Raw genomic sequence first — 15,660 nt, 5'->3', positions numbered from 1 at the left:
GGTGACCATCAGTCTCGTTTTTAACGGGACAGTCCCTTATTTCAGCTCTCTTGCAAGGGCCCCGCCTCTTCTTAAAAAATGGGCAAGCTGTCCCATATTTTCCGCTCCCCCTGCCGGTCTGTCAGCGGTTTGCACAGCACCAGCTGCCTTCTGTTTGCGGCTGGCTGGCGGGTGAGCACGTGGTATCCTCAGGCCACGTGCAGAGGCGGGAAGGCACAATGCCAGGTAGGAGAGGCAGCCCTGTGGGATAGAGGGGTAAGGGGTTGTAGGGGGGCAGGGAAGGGGTGTATGTCACCCCTCCCCCTGTGAAACCTAGAGCTGGGTTTCTCAACGGGGTTCGCCACTGCCAGCCCTTTCAGGCTGTGGGGCTGAAGCCCCGAGCCCAGGTGCCCCTTCCCGCATGTGGGGCTAAGGCCTTCCCCGGCGCCACCCCCCGCTGAAGCCCCTGCACCCTACCCCCTCAGGTTGAAGTCTCCATCCCTGCAGCCTGCTGCGGGGTTGAAGGCCCAGCGCTGCCTCCCCGGCTGAATCCCCATCCCTAGCACCCCCACCGCCGGCTGAAGCCCAGATCCCGGGGCTGAAACCCTGATCCTTGCCCCCACCCCCCCACCCAAGCCATGAGCGGTGGGACTCGAAGCCAAGAGCCAGGGCTAAATCTTGGATCCCTGGTGCTCCCCCAGGCAGAATTGCTCACCCCCCAAGCTGCACTGCAAGTGCAGGGAAGTCCAGGGGGCAGCTCCACCCCCCCACACACACACACTGCTCCTTCTCTCCCCCCACCCACCAGATCAGAGGCAAGAAGCTGGTGCCAGGCTGTGCGTGCAGGGTAGCTGCTCCTCTGGCTGGAGCCATGGAGCAGGCAGCCGTGGTGCTCCTAGCTCCCAGCCCCTTTGCTCAAGCAGCCGGTAAGAGCTGCCGGGTTGGGGGACCCGGCTCCAGGGCTGGCAGAGCCCTCAGGGAACAGGGACCACAGGAGAGCCCTCCTGGCACACAGCCCCTAGCGACCCCTCTCCCTGCACCCTGAGCTACCCCCTGCCCGCACACAGCCCCTCGGTGCCCCCCTGCCTGCACCCTGAGCTACCCCCCTGCCCGCACACAGCCCCTACCTACCCCCCTGCCTCTCCAAATGACTTCTCTTTCTGAAACAAAACTAAAGGTAAACATGGGGTAGATTAAGATTTTGTAACCCATGTACACTACAAAATCTTACTGTGCTCACAAGAACATTCTTCTGCAGTCAAATTTACGACAGGGAGCGGTGGTGGCAATTGCTCTGAGCAACCTGAAACAGGGCTAGACTGCAGCCACGGGAAGTTAGTTCGATATTTACTCCAGAAATGTCACAGAAGTGTGTATGTTCTTTTACTGATGACCTACAAAAACAATTCACGTCTTTGAAATAAAGACTTCAGTAGCTGACAACAGTCAGGTTATAGGTCAGACATGCGGAGCCGAGTTTTCCATTGCTCACGGTAGCCGTAATGACATTACTCAGCATCTCCAAACAAAAAAACACACGGGCGCCGAACGAACTAAGTGCAACTCCAAGTGTTTCCAAATTTTTTGTTAAGCAAAACACAGAAGCTGATCAAATACATGCAAGTGAGGGACTGTTTACTTACCATTCTGTGCACCAAGGACACAGTTTCAGATCTAGTGATTGTACCTCACAATTGATTAAAAAACTTTACCAACCCAAGTTTTCGTCTGCGCACACAAAAATTGAGGGAATAATCTGCAATGTATTAGCTCCATTATCAACAGAAGAACTGCAGTGTGCTGTAGAGAAGTGCTCGTTTATCACACTTAGCGTGGATGCATCAAACCAAAAGGACCAAAAGCTATTCCCTGTTCTCGTGAGCCATTTTCTTCCAATTAGAGGGGTAAAAACAAAAACTGAGTTTTCTTCTCTATCATGTGAAACTTCTGATGTGCAGCGCGCGCAAATTTCTATAACAATTGATGGAGAAACATTCTCAGAGTATGTCTACACTACGAAATTAGGTCGATATTACAGAAGTCGATTTTTAGAAGTCGATTTTATACAGTCGATTGCGTATGTCCATACTAAGCGCATTAAGTCGGCGGCGTGCATCCTCACTATCCTGGCTAGCATCGACTTACAGATCGGTGCACTATCGGTAGCTATTCCACAGTTCCCGCAGTCTCTGCTGCCCACTGCAATTCTGGGTTAAGCTCCCAATGCTTGATGGGGCAAAAACATTGTCGCGGGTGGTTTTGTGTACATGTCATCAGTCGCCCCTCCCTCCGTGCAAGCAACGGCAGACAATCGTTTCATGCCTTTTCTTCGTGCAGACGCCAGACCACGGCAAGCGTGCAGTGCACTCAGCTCAGCTCCCCGACACCATGGTAGAGTAGAGAAGGCAAGAAATCTTTATTTAGATGATCCTACACTCCCAAGAAAATGCAAGCCACGGAGACGGCTCGACCGCGGAAGCCGTTCTCACACCTACAGTGACCCCAAAGAGTATTTTCATCAAATGTATGTCGGGATCATTGATGCTTGCAAAGCTGCCACTGAACAGAGGTTTTCAATTGACAGCTGTACATTCGCCATAGAACTGGAGAAGCATGTAACTAATGGAGTAAACAGTTCGACACAGGACATCGTCCCAATAAGTGAAGCTTTCCATGGTGACATTAACACGGAGAGGCTCTCTCTTCATTTAGAAATGCTGAGTGATATTTGCAGATCGAGAAATGGCCAGCTTAATTGGGTGAGTGAAGTGAAGCAATTTCTGAAAAAAAACCAAAGGCCTGAGTGACACGTTGTCAGAAGTTACGATTCCCCTGAAACTGTTTTACAGAATTCCGACGACAACCGACACCGCTGAGCCATCACCCCGGTGCCTGCGCAGACTGAAAGTTTGTTTGCGAACGACAATGAGCCAAGAACGTATAGATCACTTGACCTTTCTGCACACTCATAAGAACTCTACCGCTGAATTGGACATTGCAAATCTCAAGAACCGAACGACGATGAAAAGTGTTTGCTGCCCCGAGTGCTAAAATGGATTTCTGCTGAAATATACGAGCTTTATTCATGTGCTTTATAATATTAGTGTGCATTTTGGAGTTAAAATTTTGTCTGCATGCAAGTTAAATTCTTTTGGTGTACACTTTCAAGCTGTATCTGATCATATGCCACGTTTATATGCAGTCGATCATTTTATTTATTCACATATTATTCATTTTATTTATTGCTTTTATTCTTTTTATTTATGGGGCTATAACTGCCATTCATTATTGTATATCATATAATTCATTTCATGGTCTGTCTTTGTTGCTGCTCTAAATACTGTTAATGCTCCTGGTTGTTTTGCACTTAAATGCTAGTTTAATTATTTAAATCCAGTATTTGCACAGTCAGTGCAGCCAGGCACAGAACTGTGTCATTTTACCTGAAAACTAAAAGGCCTTGTCTACACACGAACTTAGGTGGAATTTATTGAAGTCGGTTTTGTAGAAAGCGTTTTTATACAGTCGATTGTGTGTGTCCCCACACAAATGCTCCAAGTGCATGTAGTCGGCGGAGTGTGTCCACAGTACCGAGGCAACCGTCCACTACTGGAGCGTTGCACTGTGGGTGGCTATCCCACAGTTCCTGCAGTCTCTGCCGCCCATTTGAATTCTGGGTAGAAATCCCAATGCCTGATGGGGCTAAAACATTCTTGCGGGCGATTCTGGGTACATATCGTCAGGCCCCCCCTTCCCTCCTTCCCTCCCTCCATGAAAGCAACGGCACGCCTTTTTTCACGCCTTTTTTCCTGGGTTCCCTGTGCAGATACCATACCACGGCAAGCATGGAGCCCGCTCAGCTCACCGTCACCGTATGTCTCCTGGGTGCTGGCAGACGAGGTACTGCATTGCTACACAGCAGCAGCTCGTTGCCTTTTGGCAGCAGACAGTGCGGTATGACTGGTAGCTGACATTAACGTAGTCCAGGGTGCTCTTTTAACCGACCTCGATGAGGTCAGGGGTGCCTGGGCAAACATGGGAGTGGCTCAGCCAGGTCATTACCCTTTTAAGTTTCGTCTCATGGCGATTCAGTCCTATCGGCAGTCCTAGTGCACCGACTTTTAATGAGCAGTCAGGAGAAGACGATGGCCAGCAGTCATACTGAACTGTCTTCTGCTGAGCACCCAGGAGATAACGATGGCTAGCGGACGTACTGCACAGTCTGCTGCCAGCAAGATGTATAAAAATGGATGAAGTGGATCAAAACAAGAAATAGACCAGATTTGTTTTGTATTCATTTTCTCCTCCCTTCCTCCATCCCTCCGTGAAATCAACGGCCTGCTAAACCCAGTTTTGAGTTCTATCCTTGAGGTTTAGAATTCTATCCTTGATGGGTCCATTCTGTTTCTCGCAAAGCCACCCCCTTTGTTGATTTTAATTCCCTGTAAGGCAACCCTGTAAGCCATGTTGTCAGTCACCCCTCCCTCCGTCAGAGCAACGGCAAACAATCGTTTCGCGCCCTTTTCCCTGGATTGCCCAAGGAGGAGGAGACGCCATAGCACAGAAAGCATGGAGCCCGTTCAGCTCACCGCAGCAGTTATGACCACTGTAAACACCTTGCGCATTACCGTGCAGATTATGCAGAACCAGCACCTGAAAAACCAGGCGAGGAGGCGATGGAAGCACGGTGATGAGGACATGAACACACTTTTCTCTAAAACCGCGTTCCCCCGCAATTTGGAGACAGGCTCATGATGTGGAACGCCGATTCTGGGCCTGGGAAACAAGCACAGGCTGGTGGGACTGCATAATGTTGCGGGTCTGGGATGATTCCTAGTGGCTGCAAAACTTTCGCATGCATAAGGGCACTTTCATGGAACTTTGTGACTTGCTTTCCCCTGCCCTAAAGCCCAAGGATACCAAGATGAGAGCAGCCCTCAGAGTTCACAAGCGAGTGGCAATAGCCCTGAGGAAGCTTGCAACACCAGACAGCTACCGGTCAGTTGGGAATCAAATTGGAGTTGGCAAATCTACTGTGGGGGTTGCTGTGATGCAAGCAGCCAACGCAATCATTGAGCTGCTACTATCAAAGGTAGCGACTTTGGGAAATGTGCAGGTCATAGTGGATGGCTTTGCTGCAATGGGATTCCCTAACCGTGGTGGTGCTATAAATGGAACACATATCCCTATCTTGGGACCGGACCACCAGGGCAGCCAGTACATAAACCGCAAGGGGTACTTTTCAATGGTGCTGCAAGCACTGGTGGATCACAAGGGACATTTCACCAACATTAACGTCGAATTGCCCGCTCACGTCTTCAGGAACTCTGGTCTGTTTAAACGGCTGCAGGAAGGGATTTACTGCCCAGACCAGAAAATAACTGTTGGGGACGTTGAAATGCCTATAGTTATCCTTGGGGACCCAGCCTATCCCTTAATGCCCTGACTCATGAAGCCGTACACAGGCAGCCTGGACAGTAGTAAGGAGCTGTTCAACTATAGGCTGAGCAAGTGCAGAATGGTGGTAGAGTGTGCATTTGGACGTTTAAAGGGTCGCTAGCGCAGTTTACTGACTTGCTCAGACCTAAGCGAAAACAATATTCCCATTGTTATTGCTGCTTGCTGTGTGCTCCACAATCTCTGCCAGAGTAAGGGGGAGACGTTTATGGCGGAGTGGGAGGTTGATGCAAATCGCTTGGCCGCTGAATATGTGCAGCCAGACACGAGGGCAGTTAGAAGAGCACAGCAGGAAGCACTGCACATCAGAGAAGCTCTGAAAACCAGTTTCATGACTGGCCAGGGTACTGTGTGACATTTCTGTTTTGTTTCTCCTTGATGAAAACCCGCCTCCTTGGTTGCCTCTAAATTCCCTGTAAGCCACCCACCCTCCCCCCTTCGATCACAGCTTGCTTGCAAAGGAAATAAAGTCACTATCGTTTAAAAAACATGTATTTTTTATTAATTGATATATAAAAATAGGGAGATAACTCACAAGGTAGCCTGGGTGGGGTGTGGGAGGAGGGTAGGAGGGAAGGAAAAGAGCACTTTAAAACTTGTTGAATGCCAGCCTTCTGGGGTGGAGTGGTTGGGTGCCCAGAGCCTCCCCCCACCCTGTGTTCTTGGGCGTCTGGGTGAGGAGGCTATGGAACTTGGGGAGGAGGGAGTGCGGTTAAACAGGGGCTGCAGCAGCAGTCTGTGATCCTGCTGCTGTTCATGAACCTCCACCAGACGCCAGAGCATGTCCGTTTGATCCCGCAGTAGCCACAGCATTGCCTCATGCCTCCTCTGATCTTCCTGCCACCACCTCTCCTCACGTTCATTGGCCACCATCCTGTACTCTGCTACTGTGTCCCTCCACACATTCTCCTGAGCTCTGTCAGTGCCGGACGACTGCATGAGCTCAGAGAACATGTCATCGCGCGTGCGTTTTTTTCGCCGCCTTATCTGAGAGAGCCTTTGGGACGGAGGAGGGAGGCTTGAAACATTTGCAGCTGTGGGAAGAAAAAAAGGAAGTGAAGTGTTTAAAAAGATACATTTTACAGAACAATGGCTATACTCTTTCAGGGTGAACAACACTATTCACATTACAGAGCACATGTGATTTTGCATCTTATATTGAGTGTCTGCAGCTTTGGTGTTAGAGATCACACACGCAGGGCCGGGCAACAGAATTTGGCTTGCAGGCGGCCAAGGTAAGCCATAGTCTTTCAGCTTCTGCAACCTTCATAACAGCAGCCCCCTCCTCTCCCATACCAAGCAAAGCCCGTTGAGTTGGCCATTTACAGCTGCAGTTTTCCTGTTAACGTGCAGCAGCAGAAACCAAACTACCCCCCTCCATCCAATTCTCTGGGATGATCGCTCTTCCCCTCCCCCCATCACCTGGTTGGTATCAGGGAAGATCCCTGCTAGCCAAACACGAACAGCTCAGGGCCAATGCCCACCCACCCCCCACCGCCCGCAGCATGGCTAACTGCAGGGAAGATTTCTTTTCAGCCACAGGCAAACAGCTTAGTAGGAACGGGCACCTCCGAATGTCCCCTTAATCAAATTCCCCTATTTCAACCAGGTTACCATGAATGATATCACTCTCCTGAGGAAAACACAGAGAGAGAAAGAACGGATGTTGCTTGAATGCCAGCAAACACCGGGACCATACGCTGCCAGGCTTTCTCATGCAATGATACCAGATTACTTGCTACTAGCATAGCATGGTAAAGTGTCCTACCATGGAGGACGGAATAAGGCTGCTCTCCCCAGAAACCTTCTGCAAAGCCTTTTAGAGTACCTCCAGGAGAGCTTCATGGAGATGTCGCTGGAGGATTTCCGCTCCATTCCCAGACACGTTAACAGACTTTTCCAGTAGTATTAATGGCCACGAATATATCCCAAGTCCTCAGGGCTACTTAATCATTAAAAAACACTTGCTTTTATAACATGTATTATATTTAAAAAGGTACACTCACCAGAGGTCCCTTCTCCAGCTTCGTTGGGTTGGGAGGGTATTTCAGTCAGGGTGATAAAAAGATCCTGGCTGTCAGGGAGAACGGTGTGCTGTGTGCTCTCCCCAAGCTCATCCTCCTCCTCCTCCTCATCTTCCCCATCTTCAAAATCCTCAGGCCTGGCGGAGAGTACCCCATCATCGGAGTCCACGGACGGGGGTGGGGTAGTGGTGGCCGCCCCCCCTAGAATCATATGCAACTCAGCGTAGAAGCAGTATGTCTAGGGCTCTGTCCCGGAGCGTCCGTTTGATTCTTTGGTTTTCTGGTACACTTGTCTGAGCTCCTTAGGTTTCACTCGGCACTGTGATGCGGCCCTGCTGTAGCTTCTGTCCCTCATGGCCTCGGAGATTTTTTGAACTGTTTTGGCATTTCATCTTTTGGAACGTAGTTCGATAGCACGGATTCCTCTCCCCATACAGCGATCAGATCCAGTACCTCCCGTTCGGTCCATGCTGGAACTCTTTTTCGATTCTGGGACTGCATGGTGACCTGTGCTGATGAGCTCGCCTGGCTAAACAGGAAATGAGATTCAAAAGTTCCCGGGGCTTTTCCTGTACACCTGGCCAGTGCATCCAAGTTTGGGGTGCTGTCCAGAGCGGTCACAATGTGGGATAGCTCCTGGAGGCCAATAGCTATCTTGCATACCTTCGAATTGCGTCCACACTAACCCTAATTCAAAACGGCAATGTCGATTTCAGCGCTAATCCCCTCATTGAGGAGGAGTACAGGAATCTGTTTTAAGAGCCCTTTATGTCGAAAAAATGGCTTCATTGTGTGGACGGGTGCAGGGTTAATTCGGATTTAACGCTGCTAAAACCGACATAAACTCGTAGTGTAGACCAGGCCTTAGAAGAACATCGCAAAAGAAGGGGCTATATTTTGTTTTAATTTTAGAAAATATTTGCTTTTGAGGGTTATTGATCCAAGAGTGCTTGGTTGTTTCCATATTCAAAAGAGCTGGGTCATTATCATGTATAGACAGGAACAATACAGTCATAGACTTTAAGGTCAGAAGGGACCATTATGATCGCCTAGTCTGACCTCCTGCACAACACAGGCCACAGAATCTCACCCACCCACTCCTGTAATAAACCCCTAACCTATGTCTGAGCAACTGAAGTCCTCAAATCATGGCTTAAAGACTTCAAGGTGCAGAGAATCCTCCAGCAAGTGACCCTGTGCCCCACGCTGCAGAGGAAGGCGAAAAACCCCCAGGGCCTCTGCCAATCTGCCCTGGAGGAAAATTCCTTCCCGACCCCAAATATGGCGATCAGCTAAACCCTGAACATGTGGGCAAGACTCACGAGCTAGATACTACAGAGAATTCTTTCCTGGGTAACTCAGATCCCACCCCATCTAACATCCCATTATAGGCCACTGGGCCTATTTACCATGAATATTTAAAGATCAATTAATTGCCAAAATCATGTCATCCCATCATACCATCTCCTCCATAAACTTATCGAGTCTAATCTTAAAGCCAGATAGGTCTTTTGCCCACACTGCTTCCCTTGGAAGGCTATTCCAAAACTTCACTCCTCTGATGGTTAGAAACCTTAGTCTAATTTCAAGTCTAAACTTCCTGATGGCCAGTTTATATCCATTTGTTATTGTGTCCACATTGGTACTGAGCTTGAATAATTCCTCTCCCTCCCTGGTATTTATCCCTCTGATATATTTGTAGAGAGCAATCATATCTCCCCTCAGCCTTCTTTTGGTTAGGCTAAACAAGCCAAGCTCCTTGAGTCTCCTTTCATAAGACAAGTTTTCCATTCCTCGGATCATCCTAGTTGCCCTTCTCTGTTCCTGTTCCAGTTTGAATTCATCCTTCTTAAACATGGGAGACTAGAACTGCACACAGTATTCCAGATGAGGTCTCACCACTGCCTTGTATAACGGTACTAAAACCTCCTTATCTCCACTGGAAATACCTCGCCTGATGCATCCCAAGACCTCATTCGCTTTTTTCACGGCCACATTGTTATACCAAGAAAATAAAAACCAGCAGGATCTCATTAAAGGGACAAGGCAAAATGCCACATTTATTGTAAATATAATAAAAATATATATAAAAAAAACTCACACTGTCGTGTCACTACTTATTCCTTACTTATCTATAGATATACACATTCATTCATACAAGTTCTACATAGGGGTTATAGTTAGCAGCCTAGAAGTTGCTCATGACAGAGTACTGGCCAGGTAGCCTGTAGACGAGAGTGGAGCCGAGTCCGTGTCAGATGCGCATCCGACGCTCCTGGAGGGTGGTGGCAGAACTGGGTGGGAGGGATAGCTTAGTGGTTTGAGCTTTCGCCTGCTAAACCCAGGGTTGTGAGTTCAATCCTTGAGGGGGCCATTTAGGGCTATGGGGCAAAAAGTGGGGATTGGTCCTGCTTTGAGCAGGGGGTTGGACTAGATGACCTCCTGAGGTCCCTTCCAACCCTGAGATTCTATGATTCTAGGTCATATTCTAGGCCAATCTCATTATTTATAATATTTTGGGGAGGGGAGGGATAGCTCAGTGATTTGAGCATTGGCCTGCTAAACCCAGGGTTGTGAGTTCAATCCATTTGGGATCTGGGGCAAAAATTGGGGATTGGTCCTGCTTTGAGCAGGGGGTTGGACTAGATGACCTCCTGAGGTCCCTTCCAACCCTGAGATTCTATATTCTATGAACTGGAGACTCAAAGTTCTCAGTTCTTAGAGTCCATTTTTATAGGAATTTATGCCTATGCCAGTCCATGGAAATTGCTTCATCACATTGTTAGTCATGACGGCTCCAGGACAGCTGTCAGGTGCTCATCAGCTTCTTCATCCTTTGAATCGTTCGGGCGGATTCCAGTTTGCCCTCCGGGGGTTCTCTGGTTGTTTCCACCTGGCGCCTTCTTCAGCCGATTGACACCAAATTCCTAGGCTAGCACTTCCCTGATTATTCAAAACCAATAATTCATTCAGATACATTCTTTACTTTTGATAAAAACACATTTATCATTTCACTGAGTATTGTTATTTATTTGAAACTCCCTGTCTCTTAACATTCCTTTAATCTTTCTAATATAGAGGTGTTATATTATTTGTGACTCCCTGTCTTTTAACATTCTTTTTTAACATTCCTGATACAAACTATAGGGGGTGGGAGTCTTGATATGATATTTCTATGAGCGCCGTGCCAATTAACGGCTTTCCGCGGTTGTTGTTACAAAAAACACGTCAATCTCCATTACAAAGTATCAGTTTACAGAGTACAGTCCATTGAGCAGATCCATTTGAGAAAGTAAAGTTAATTGAGTGGTTTACGTTCATAAGCGTCAATCTCAATAACAAGCAAGAGAAAGTATCAACTCAGAGAGAGTAGAGTCAATTGAGCGGTTTACGTTTATAAGTGTCAATCTCAGTAACAAGGTATCAGTTTACAAACAAAAGTATCAGTTTAGAGAGAGAGTAGAGTTAATTGAGCGGTTTAGGTTTGCAAGTGTCCATCTTAATTACATAGTACCGCTTAGAGTTAATTAACAACTTACAAGGTACTTAGAGTCAATTGATGGTTTGCAAGCTTTAACACAGACACTGTCAACACCTATGAAGAGCCGCAAATCAATATTGCAGAATTACAATTATTTCAAATAGGACAATTACAAATATTATAAACAGAATTACAAATATTAAAAATATGCCTACAATATCAAATTGGCGGCTCATAATCATCCTGTGATAAACCAATACTCCGAGGTCCTTCTCCTCCTCTGTTACTTCCAACTGACGAGTCCCCAGTTTATAACAAAAATTCTTGTTATTAATCCCTAAATGCATAACCTTACACTTCTCACTATTAAATTTCATCCTATTACTATTACTCCAGTTGACAAGGTCATCCAGATCCTCCTGTATGATCTCCCGGTCCTTCTCTATATTGGCAATACTTACCAGCTTTGTATCATCCACAAACTTTATTAGCACACTCCCACTTTTTGTGCCGAGGTCAGTAATAAAAAGATTAACTAAGATTGGTCCCAAAACCGATCCCTGAGGAACTCCACTGGTAACCTCCCTTCACCCTGACAGTTCCCCTTTCAGTTGATATTCTTAGTTAAATAAAGTTTTCTTATGATAGTGATATTGTGCAATATAGAGAAACTGTTACACGCTTACTGTTTCCAGTCCGTTCTTACATTATTTAAAAAAATACATATAGGTTTACAAGGAAGGTGTGGGGGGCAGGACTTGGCCCTGTTCTGGGCACCACCAAATATGATACAAACCTGGCGCCCAGGCCTGTGAATAAATTGTATTTACAGTTTATAAAACCAATTCTGCAGGAATTCTCTAGAACAGGAGTTAGCAACCTATGGCACACGTACCAAAGGTGGCACGCAAGCTGATTTTCCGTGGCACTCTGCTGCTGGTCTGGGGTCCCGGCTGCCGGCCCCTTGCCAGCCAGGGTCCCGGCCACCCCGCTGGCCCTGCTCAGCCCTGCTGCTGGCCTGGAGTCCCAGCCGCCAGCCCCGCTCAGCCCGCTGCCGGCCTGGGATACCAGCCGCCAGCCCCCTGCCAGCCAGGGTCCTGGCCGCCAGCCCTGCTCAGCCTGCTGCCAGCCTGGGATACCAGCCAGGGGTTCTGCTCCTGGCCTCAGCCCGGAGCTCTGCAGCCGCCCCCAGCTGTGGGCCACTGGCCCTAGCAGTGAAGGGTCAAGACAGGGGCAAGAGGGGGCGCAACTCAGCACCCCTACCTTAAAAAGGCAGAAAGGTTACATTGTGCTTCCGATGAAATCTAAGAAGAACTTTATTGCTTAAAACCCCTGCATGGCACAACAAAGGGGGAAGATATAGTGGAAAGTTTTGTAAACCATTTTGAAGAACAAGGAGTTGACATCAGAAAAATATTTTGTGTGACAACAGATGGTGCTCTGGCCATGGTGGGGTGACAGAAAAATATTTTGTGTGACAACAGATGGTGCTCTGGCCATGGTGGGGTGACAGAAGGGATTTGTAAAGTTACTTGAAGATCAAATTGGCTGCCCGACAGTCAAATTTCACTGTATACATCCATCAAGAAAACCTGTGTGCTAAAATTTCTAATTCAGAGCTTAATAATGTAATGAATACAGTGGTGCAAATTGTGAATTTCCTTGTTGCTTGATCTGCTTTGACTCCCAGACAGTTTCAAGCACACCTAGAAAAGATGGACAGTGCTGACAATGACATTCCACTTCACAGCAACAGTCGGTGGCTAAGTCATGGCAAGATTTTGGTGCACTTTGTAAACTGTTTTGATGCAATCAAGGCTTTTTTGTCAGAAAAGGGACAAAACTACCCCGAACTGGATGATGACAAATGGCTGTGTAAGCTCATGTTTCTAACTGACATCGCTGCTCACCTAAACGAACTCAACCTCTGTCTCCAGGGTGCAGGGCAAACGGTTCTGGATCTTTATGAAGCCTGGAAGGCATTTGTTGTAAAATTAGCAGTTTTTTCTTGGGATATTCGAACTTCAATTCTCCGCTACTTCCAACACATAAAAGTCCTATCGACACGTTGCACTGTCCATGTCGATGAGATTAGAATGTACGTGCAAGAACTGGAATCAGAATTTTCTGACAGAGTTCAAGATTTCCAGCAATTTGGCCCAATGCTTTCTTTTCTAATTTAACCTGAAAAGTTCAACGAAAGCGACTTTATTTCAGTGGATGGGTGTTGAAGATTTCAAAATGCAGCTCATTCAGTTAAAGAGCTCACAATTGTGGACAGAGTGCATGTGAAGCTACCGAGAGAGATCATGGGGCCTCTATTCTGACCTGCTGGACATCCCTGCCAGTGAAATTTAACTGTTTGAAGAAAATTGCGTTTGCAATGCTTTCAGCATTTGGATCCACATACCTGTGTGAACAGGTATTTTCACACATGAAATCTGTCCTCTGTCCCTCTTGGAGCCGGTTAACAACTGATCACTCAGAAGCCTGTGTGCAGCTTAAGGTATCCAAACATGTGCCAGACACTAGAAAACTCAGCAAGGAAAAGCAAGGGCAAGGATCACACTAAACTGATAAGATCTGCATTTTAATTTAATTTTAAATGAAGCTTCTTAAATATTTTAAAAACTTTGTTTACTTTCAGGGCTTTGGAGCAGAGCCCGGAGCTGGAGCCCGGAGCAGTGGAGCTGCAGGTTTTTGCCTGGAGCTGGAGCACAGCTCCAAAGCCCTGTTTACTTTACATACAACAGTAGTTTATAGAGAGAGACCTTCTAAAAAGGTTAAAATGTATCACTGGCACGTGAAACCTTAAATTACAGTGAATAAATGAAGACTTGGCACACCACTTCTGAAAGGCTGCCGACCCCTGCTCCAGAATCAACAAACTGTTCCAACTGTAATCTCGTGGTAATGCCTTCAAGATGCTGGACACCCTCCAGTCTTTCTTTCGTACTCTTTTATCTGGAGTATTGTTTCCACAAGGATCGCTGTATCGGACGCTAAACTCCTTGAAGTCGATTTGAGTGACCCAGCCAGCCACCTGCTGCTGTGTGCGGTTAACTTCGGCGCCATGTTCACTATCGCTTTAGGAGATGCAAAGGTTGACAAAGCTGTTGAAGAGACTACAAAGACTAGATGCCAAGACTTCCTTCTTGAAGCTGCTAAACAAGTGCAGTCGAGACTACCAGCAAATATTAATCTGTGGAACTCTATGTCAGTGTTCAGTCCATCCGTTGGCAAAACCGCAAGCAGTGAACATCTCCATGATGAAAATTTTCAAAGGTCACTTGGGGGCCTTTGATAACCAGTATCAAGCCATCAGCTGCCAGAAATGGAGGACAAACACACAGAGAGCAGTTCTGGGTGGAGGTTTACAATTTTGAAGCCAGCAGCAGTAAACGGTGCTTTAAAGAGCTAGCCCTGTTTGTGCCTTCCCTACTTGTCATGCCTCTGAGTAGTGCTGATGTGGAACGAGTGTTCTCTTAGATGAACATAGTGAAGTCCAAGCACTGGAACAGGATGGGTCACAAGACTCTGAGCAGCATACTGCATATCCGGTACCAGTTAAGAAGCCTGGGGCCGTACTGTAATGATTTTGTTCCAACCCAGGATATGCTTCAACCGTTTCACACGGGAATGTACCACAGTGAGGCAACAGACGATGAAGAGAACGAGGAAGTCCTTTAACTGAAGTTGGCGTCCCATCACTCTACGCATCCTCGCTGATCTCCCATAGTTTGCTTTTCCCTTCCCGGCCCAGCTCTTCATGATTCACCAGGCCAAAGCGGTTCCTGCACACCCCAGTGCAAGCATGCAAGGGGGAAAAGTCCAAGGGCAGTGATGGGGGAGGCTTGCCTGGCGGGGTGGCCAGGGTATGTGAAATGAATATTAAAGATTGGTACTCTACCTTGTTTGCTAAAATGGATTCCCTAAAGACCCAGTTAGCCATCAAAGTCTGTCTAAACATAAGCTTGTACAGGATTTTCTTTGGCAACTATGATTTTTAGAGAGATTCTTTACTGAAACATTTAATAGACGTTATGTTTATGGAATAGTGCATTAAAATTCAGCTACGGGTCAGAGTATTTTCACAAAATAGGTAAGGATTGCTGTTTGGTACCGTCTATGTTCTTGTATTTTTAAAAGCCTGGTATCGCCGGAGGAGCACTGATTGTTTGGTCCAGAACAAGCGATGCTGGAGTAAGGGGACGAGAAGAAGGTTCCCCACTGAGTCTCACCTGGCGGGGCGGACAGGGTACCAACTGAAATGGGACTGGCTTGTTTTGAAAGGCAGTGCAGCTTTATTATCTTGTGAGACCTGGCAACCCTTGGCAAAGACCGAACGATAATTTCCCACCGGAGAGCATGATTGGCTCTCAGTTGCGCAATCCTCTGCTGTGCACATGTGCACAGAGCTAAAAAGCTTTAAAAGACCACTTTCGGTTTCGAACATGCCCAGGCAAAGACCTGACAGCCAACAGTATAATACTCCTGAGCATTTGCAGTAAAGGAAGGGGTGACAGGTCACTAGTTAAGCCTCTTGCTGGTCAGAACCACTCATACCAGTCACACGTTGTTTTAAAGGTCAGACCTGTCAATCAGAATGCTGAGGTAATGGTCAAGATGGCGCACATGCGAGTGAGGTAACCGCAGCTATAGGAAGGTACAGAGAGAGAGAGAAAAGGCCAGCTGCCGGCAGCACCACTTTTGGAGTCC

The 15,660-nt window shown here is 47.3% G+C and overlaps 1 pseudogene; it reads right to left on the bottom strand.

The window, feature by feature from the left end:
* The window catches only part of LOC144261874 (uncharacterized), a 57,219-nt pseudogene extending 49,258 nt beyond the window's left edge, over positions 1-7,961 (bottom strand).
* Positions 7,962-15,660: the final 7,699 nt, after the last annotated feature.

This window comes from Eretmochelys imbricata, chromosome 3 (assembly GCF_965152235.1).
Source record: "Eretmochelys imbricata isolate rEreImb1 chromosome 3, rEreImb1.hap1, whole genome shotgun sequence".
Lineage (NCBI taxonomy): Eukaryota > Metazoa > Chordata > Testudines > Cheloniidae > Eretmochelys > Eretmochelys imbricata.
Note: the sequence above shows the minus strand (reverse complement) of the source record. Positions and strands in the feature narration are given on the sequence as shown.